Here is an 8,540-nt window from a genome sequence, read left to right on the forward strand (position 1 = left end):
CTCTCCTTCTCTCTCTCTGTCAAATAAATAAAATCTTAAAAAAAAATAAAATGTACTGTGGGGTTTATAGCATATATGAAAGTAAAATGTATGACAGTAGTAGTACAAAAGTCAAGAGGGGAGAGAGAGAGACATGTAATTTGTAAAAGTTTTATACTATACATACAAAGTAACAACACTACTTGACAGCAGACTGTTAAGTTTAAGGATGTATGCTGTAAACCCTAAATCTATCACTAAAATAACAACATTGAGATGTCTACTGAGGCAAAAAAAAAAAAAATGGGATCATTAAAAAATATTCAGGGAATCCAAAAGAAGGCAAAAAAATTAGAAAAAGAACAAAAAGCAAATGGACAAATAGTGAATAGCGAGATAATAGACTTAAACCTAATGCTATCACATTCTCACATTAAATGCAGATATTTTAAGCACTCCAAATATGGATATTGTTAGATTGGATATAAAAAAAAGATTAAAAAACACAACTATTTGCTGCCTATAAGAAGAACACTTTAAATATAAAGACATAAATAGGTTATACATAAAAGGTGCAAAAAATAAAATTACCTTGCATATAACATACTAATCACTAGCCAAGTAAATATATTAATACCCAAAGTAGATTTCAGAGCCAAGAATATTGTGAGGAATATGGAAGCTTATATCATAAGAACAATGGGTCAGTTCATCAAGAGACCATAAAAATCCAGAGGTGCCTGGGTGGCTCAGTCTGGTGAGTGTATAACTCTTGATTTCGGCTCAGGTCATGATCTCAGGGTTCTGGGGTCTATTCCCACATAGGGCTCCACACTCAGTGGGGAATCTGCTTGAGATTCTTTCTCCTCTGTCCCACCCCCTGCTCACGCATGTGCACACACTCTCTCTTCAAATAAATAAATAAATCTTAAAAAAAAAAACTATACAAATCCTAAATGTTTATGTACCTAAGAATAGGGCTTCAGGATAGGTAAACACAAGCCGATAGGACTGCAAATAGAAGTAGAAAAATCCACAGTTATGGTTAGAGGTTTCAGTATCCCTCACTCAGTAATTAATAGAAGAAGTAGCGGCACCTGGCTGGCTCAGTTGGTAGAACATGCGATGCTTGATCTCAGGGTTGTGCATTTGAGCCCCAGGTTGGGTGTAGAGATTACATAAAAAATAGAAGTAAATGGAAAATCAATAAAGAAATGGCACACTGTCAACCAACTTACCTAATTGACATTTATAGAATATTCCACCTAGGAACAGCAGAATTCACATTCTTTTCAAGTGCATATAGAACATTTACCAACATGGACTGCACTCTAGGATATAAAAGTAGTTTCAACTAATTTAAAAGAATTCATGTCATTCAAAGTATATTCATGGGCCACCATGGAATTAAAGTAGAAGTCAATAACAGCAAGATCTCTGGAATATCCATGGTATGTTAATTTCCAGTATTTGGAAACTAACACACTTCTAAATAACCCATGGATGAATGAATAAATTAAAAAGGAAATTAGGAAGTATTTTGAACTGGATGATAAATTTTTAAAAAACTGTGGTATAATTTAATGCCATCACCATCAAAATATCACCAGCATTTTTCACAGAGCTAGAAAAACAATCCAAAAATTTGTATGGAACCACAAAAGATCCAGAATAGCCAAAGCAATTCTGAAAAAAACAAAACAAAACTGGAGGTATCACAATTCTGGATTTCAAGCTATATTACAAAGCTGGCACAAAAACAGACACATAGATCAATGGAATGGAATAGAGAACCCAGAAATGGACCCTCAATTCTATGGTCAACTAATCTTTGACAAAGCAGGTGAGAATATCCAATGTAAAAAAGATAGTCTCTTCAACAAATGGAATTGGGAAAACTGGATAGCCACACGCAGAAGAATGAAACTAGACCATTTTCTTATACCATACATAAAAATAAACTCAAAATGGATGAAAGGTCTTAATGTGAGACAGAAAACCATCAAAATCCTAGAGGAGAACACAGAAACCTTTTTGACCTCAGCCTTAGCAAGTTCTTACTAGACATGTAGTCTAGTAAGCAGAGGCAAGGGAAACAAAAGCAAAAATGAACTATTGGTATTTCATCAAGACAAAAAGCTTCTGCACAGTAAAGGAAACAATCAACACAAATAAAAGGCAGCCTATGGAATGGGAGAAGATATTTGCAAAGGATATATCTGAAAAGGGTTAGTATCCAAAATCTACAAAGAACTTACCAAACTTGACACCCCCAAAAAACCAGTTAAGGAATGGGTGGAAAACATGAATAGATACTTTTTCAAAAAGGACATCCAGATGGCTAACAGACCCATGAAAAGATGCTCAACATCACTCATCATCACAGAAATGCAAATCAAAAACATGATGAGATACCACCTCTTTCTTCTAAGGATGGCTAAATTTAACAATACAAGAAACAACAGGTGTTGGTGAGGATGTAGAGAAAGGGGGAACCCCCTCTTATATTGTTGGTGGGAATGCAAACTGGTCGGTCACTCTGGAGAACAGTGTGAAGTTTCCTCAGAATGTTAAAAATAAAACTACCCTACGATCCAGCAATGCACTACTAGGTATTTACCCAAAGGATACAAAAATACATATTTGAAGGGATGCATGTCCCCCATGTTTATAGCAGCATTATCAACAATAGCTGAACTATGGAGAGAGCCCAAATGTCCATCGACTGATGAATGGATAAAGAAGATGTGTGTGTACGTACACACACACATAACACACACACACACTGGAATATTACTCAGCCACCAAAAAGAATGAAGTCTTGCCATTTGCAATGACATGGATGGAGCTAGAGTGTATTACACTAAGTGAAATAAGTCAGAGAAAGACAAATACCATATGCCGGCACTCATATGTGGAATTTAAGAAAGAAAACAGATGAACGTATGGGAAGGGGAAAAGAAAAAAAAAAAAAAGGACAGAGGGTAACAAGCTGTAGGAGACTCTGAAGAATAGAGAACAGACTGAGGATTGATGGAGGGAGGTGGGTGGGGGAGGGGCTAGATGGGGGATTTTTTTTTTTTTTTAAGATTTTATTTATTTATTTGACAGAGAGAGACCAGCGAGAGAGGGAACACAAGCAGGGGGAGTGGGAGAGGGAGAAGCAGGCCTCCTGCTGAGCAGGGAGCCCGATGCAGGGCTCGATCCCAGGACCCTGGGATCCTGACCTGAGCCAAAGGCAGATGCTCAATGACTGAGCCACCCAGGCACCCCTGGGATGGGTATTAAGGAGGGTACTTGTTATGATGAGCACTGGGTGTTGTATGTAAGTGATGAGTTACTGAATCCTATCCCAGAAACCAATATTGCACTGTATGTTAACTACCTAAAATTTAAATAAGAAAAAAATTGTGGTATAATGTCAAAGAAAATTAATTGGAGGGAAATTTATAACACTTAACACCCTTACTAGAAGAGAAGAAAAATCGTAGGTCAAAGATCTCAACCTCCACCTTAGAAAAGCACAAGAAGGCAAAGCAAATTAAAACAAAAAATGTAGGGCTGCCTGAACGGCTCAGTAGGTTAACTGTCTGACTCTTAATTTTGGCTCAGGTCATGATCTCAGGGTTGTGAGATCAAGCCCCGCATTGCACTCAGTGATGGGCGTGGAGCCTGCTTAAGATTCTCTCTCTGCGCCCCCAAAATGTAGAGGAAAACATATAATAAAGATCTGAATAAAAATAATAATAGAGAAAATCAATGACATCAAAATTTGGTTCTTTTAATAGATGAATAAGATTGATAAAGTTCTAGCCAGATTTATCAGGATAAAAAAGAGAAAAAATACAAATTAAAATATTAGCAATGAGAGACATAATATCTTTGCATTTTATATAGATACTAAAAGGCTAATGGAGAAATTGTGAATAATTTTATGTCAATAATATGACTCGGATGAAATGGACACATTTTCAAGGACACAAACTACCAAACCTCATGTACGGTAAACTTGATAATTTGAATACACATGTATCTAGTTTTCAACAATTGAATTTGGATTTACAAACCTTAGCAGATCTAAATAGCTTCACTGTGGAATTTTGCCAGGTATTTGAAGAAGAAATAGTATCGAGTATATAGAAATCCGTCTAGAATATTTATGGAGAGGGAAGAATTTCCACATTGTTCCAGGAGTCCAACATTGTCATGATTCTAAAAGCAGAGATAACATATTATGAGAAAACTGCAGGCCTATATCTCTCCTATATGTGGATGAAAAATTTCTAAATGAAATGTTCGCAAATGAAATCTAACAGTATGTAAAAATGGTAAGACATCGTGAACTGGTGGAGTTTATCCCAGGAATTCAAAGTTAGTTTAGTATTTGAGAGTCAATCCATGTAATTCACTGCATTAGCAGATTAAGCAAGAAAACTGTATGATCGTATCAATTTGTACATAAAAAACAGTTGGTAGAATCTAACATCCATTTCTGACAAAACCTCTCAACAAACCAGGGATAGAAGGGCATTTATTCAACCTGATAAGAAGCATCTACCCAGGTAGTATCATCCTTAAGCTGAAAGACTGAATCCATTTCCTCTAAGGTTCAGGAGATCCAGAGAGAACAACAATCATTCCCAATAGAGTGAAGGACTGGTACTCATTTCATTCAACCCTCTAGTCCCTACCACATTTCCCAACAATATCTTGCATGTAGTTAATACTTAAGAAAAATATTTTTCTTGTGCTGAGAACTTTGAAGATTTACTCCCACAGTAACTTTCAAATATACAATGCAGAATTATGAACTTCAGAAATATAATCACCAGTTGAACGTTACATCCCCATGACTTTTTTTATAAATGGAAATTTGTACCTTTTGACCCCCTTCCTCCAACCCCCTCCCCCCCCCCCGTCCCAAGCACCAATCTGTTCTCTAGAAGTTTGGGTTTTCTTTTTGTGTTTTTAGATTACACACAGAAGTGATAGTATATTTTTTTTTTCTGTCTCACTACACTTAGCATAATGCACTCGAGGTCTATCAGTGTTGTAGAAGAAGCCATAACAGATCTCCTGGCTTCTTGTTCAGTACTTCTTCCTCCGCACAATGTTTAAAAAATTGTACTTGCCATATAGCTCCTTGCTCGTAATGTAACACGGTTTGGTTTGGTGTTCGTTTTTATGTGCCAGATTCCTAGACTTACTACAAGGCTGCGCAGGACAGGGTGTGCGTTGAGGCGGCTGGTGTTGCTACCCTCCTGTCTATTCACTCTGTCTTTGTTCTGTCTCCTCTTGTCAACCTCACTGCCTGTTTTGGTGGTACTGCTTTCATCCGTTCTGCTTTTAAAACCTTTTTAAAAAGTTTTTTAAAAAACTTAAAAAAGTTCTTGGGGCGCCTGGGTGGCTCAGTCAGTTAAGCGCCTGCCTTTGGCTCAGGTCATGATACCAGGGTCCTGGGATCGAGCCCTGCATCAGGCTCTCCCTGCTCAGTGGGAGCCTGCTTTTCCCTCTCCCTCTGCCTGCCACTCCCCTTGCTTGTGCTCTAGCTTTCTCTGTGTCAAATAAATAAATAAAATCTTAAAAAAAAAAATAAAACCACAAGTTCTTTCTTTTCTGCGTCTAGGTATCTGGGAGTTCCTTTTGGTGTTTATACTTTTCTGATCACTTCTCTCTCTCCACTGATTGATGGTTATGTGTATTCTGTCTAAAGGCTCAAATAATTTCATCTGTGTTGTTTAGTAGTAATAGTGATGATGTGTGCAATCTGGAATAAACCATTGCTTTTTACTGTTCGTATCCCCCCACATAAACAAATAAACATATTAAAGAATAAATTGTGTGCCTCTGGCGGATACTTTATAGAATCTTCATTTTATTTAACATTTTTTACTTTCTCAATATTTTCAGTTCATTTAATGTTCTCAAGTCCACTTGTCTTTACATAGGGTGATATCATACTGGCAAGCAAGGCATAAATTGTCCATGTATCTGTAACTGTAACTTCTTAATTTCCTCTCCTTCTTCTCATCCAACCCCATTTGCAAAAAAAAAAAAAAAAATCGGTAACAGTACTATATATTGCATTCTTTTGTATAGGATTTACTCAGTAGTATGGACAACCAAGGTCCTTCATGGCAGTCAATGGGATAATCAGTGACATTTGCCCATGTTGTCAGGTCAGTTTAATTCTTTCATTTTCAAACAACCTTGTCATTTACACAGGTTGGCTCTGATTCACAGGCTATAATAGCCAAGGGGTTGGTTACTTCCATTTGAATTTTTAAAATGCAAATGTAAGCCTCTGAAAGCAGCATGAGGTATGAAAAAGCTTTCCAAGTGCTAGAAGGGCAAAATGCAGAGAGGCACCCACATACACTTATAATGGCCCTAAATACTCCTGTTGCAGAAAGGAAAATGGGAGAGTCCTGAAGTGTTTTGCTGCCTCAGAGAATACAAATGGAAAATCTGGGTCTAATGACTTTTCACTCACAGTGCAGTTCAGCTGGAGGAAAAAAAAATCTTATGTAAGAGGATTTCATTGTAAATAAAATGAATCACTGACAATTTTTTTTTAAAAAGCAGCACAAAAAGACCTTACTATAAGCAAAGACAAAAAAAAATGGCTCTAAAGATGACCTAGTTTTTTTTTTTTTGAAAGTGTTTGTAGCAAAGATAGAGAACATATGTAATGTTCTCGATGCAGACATAAAGAGCAAGATCCATTAATTTTCCATTAACCTGGTGGCTTTCTAGGTGTGTAATTAATGATCTGTCATTATCTGTATTTCCCTGAAGTTCAAAAATTGAGAAAATGTCTGGGTTATTCAGGCCCTGAAGCAGTTTATATGAACTGTGCAAAAATTAAGGCAAAAAAAAGGTTTTGATTAGAGTATTATTAATAACGGCTTCTGTTCTCCATTTCACCATGCATGTTGGTAGACAGCATAAGACAGCCATCCAAATGCTTCATTGGAATTCTTAGTGGACTGAGAATAAACATTTCTTTTTTTGTTTGTTTTTGGAAAGACAACGTTTTATTACTTTTATGTACAGAAAATTCAACAGCGTCCACTCAGCCCAGTTTGGTGGCCAGTTCTTCAGCCTTTGCCTTTTCCAGCTTGGCGATGCAAGCCACAGACTTCGGACCCAGGACGTTGCCTCCCCAGTGGCGTTGGATCGCATCGTATCTGTCATTGTAATTGGTCCTGATGGCTTCCACCAGCTTTGCCAGAGCTTGTTTGTCTTCCGAGTTGACCTGTGTGAAGGCGACAGTGGTGCGGGTCTTCCTGTGGACCAGATACCCCAGCCTGGCCTTCCCCTTGATAGTGCAGTAGGGAACCCCCATCTTATGACACAGGGCAGGCAGGAAAACCACCAGCTCAATGGGATCCACATCATGTGCAATCACTACCAGCTGAGCCTTCTTGTTTTCCACCAAGGTGGTGACAGTGTTAACCCCAGCTCGAAGGACAGGTGGCCTCTTAGTGGGAACATCCCCTTTGCCCGCAGCTTTCTTCTCGGCCCGGGCCAACAATCTCTGCTTCTTCTCCTGCTTTGTCTCTAGTCTGTTCTTGTGGGCCAGCTTAAGCAGTTGAGCAGCTGTCTGGCGGTCCAAGGCCTGGGTGACCTGGGTAATTGCGGGAGGCACTTTTCGACATTTATAGCGAATAGCCCGTTGCCGTTGCAGCCAGACATAGCGGGGCCATTTGACAAAGTGGGTGAGGTCCCTTTTGGGCTGGATGTCCTGTCCGATGCCAAAATTCTTGGGCCTCTTCTCGAACAGGAGATTGACCGCCTTCTTGGCCTCCTGCTTCTTCACGACAGCAGGCACCCGGGCCACCTTCTTCCCCTTCACCTTCTTCCCTTTTGGCATCTTGGGGTGCTGGAGGAGAGAGGAGAGTAAACATTTCTGTATTTCACATTAAAATGTTACCTGATTTGCATTAAAGTGTTACCAAGAATTCCATCTCCACAGGAAAAGTAAAAATATAATGTGCTTATTTTATTTATGACAAATAATTAAGGCAATTGTAAAGTCTCGGCTTTCTCTAGGCTGCTTCATGGAACTAGAAATTGTTCCAGAGATATAGTAAAAATGGACCTCAGATAGTTTCTGTCCCTAGTGAGTGGAAGAACCTTGCAGTTTTAGCTGATGCAACAAGATGTCTTATCCTCTCTGAATTTAATATTCTCAATCTTTGTACATGGGCAAAATGTTTGGAGATAAAGGCAAAAGAAAAAATAAATTTCCTTACTACTTACAGTCCGTTGACAAGTCCTTGGAACAGGCAGAGTGATCTTCCCCTAGCAACTCAGCTGCCTCGATGTTAATACTTTGCTAAGGGCAAAAGGCAATGTTAGCTTAACAATATCCCGATCCTCCAGGATCCTGTAAGTCTACCTTAACATAAAAATTCCTTTGGAATCTTCCTTTATCTCTAACCCCCAAGATACATGTTGGCAATCATCCTTCAAGCATATGACTCACCGATATACATCTGAAGGGTCTCATGACTAGGGTTTTATTAGACAGTAATAAATGACCTTTTCCTAACAGT

The 8,540-nt window shown here is 38.5% G+C and overlaps 1 pseudogene; it reads right to left on the reverse strand.

Annotated features, from left to right (window-relative positions):
- Positions 1–7,014: 7,014 nt before the first annotated feature.
- LOC114196953 (large ribosomal subunit protein eL8 pseudogene) lies at positions 7,015–7,861 on the reverse strand (annotated as a pseudogene).
- Between the last annotated feature and the right edge of the window lie 679 nt (positions 7,862–8,540).

The sequence above is a fragment of the Eumetopias jubatus genome, unplaced genomic scaffold (genome assembly GCF_037043125.1).
Source record: "Eumetopias jubatus isolate StellerSeaLion01/CBP00866 unplaced genomic scaffold, mEumJub1_p1.0 scaffold_11, whole genome shotgun sequence".
In the NCBI taxonomy this organism is placed as follows: domain Eukaryota; kingdom Metazoa; phylum Chordata; class Mammalia; order Carnivora; family Otariidae; genus Eumetopias; species Eumetopias jubatus.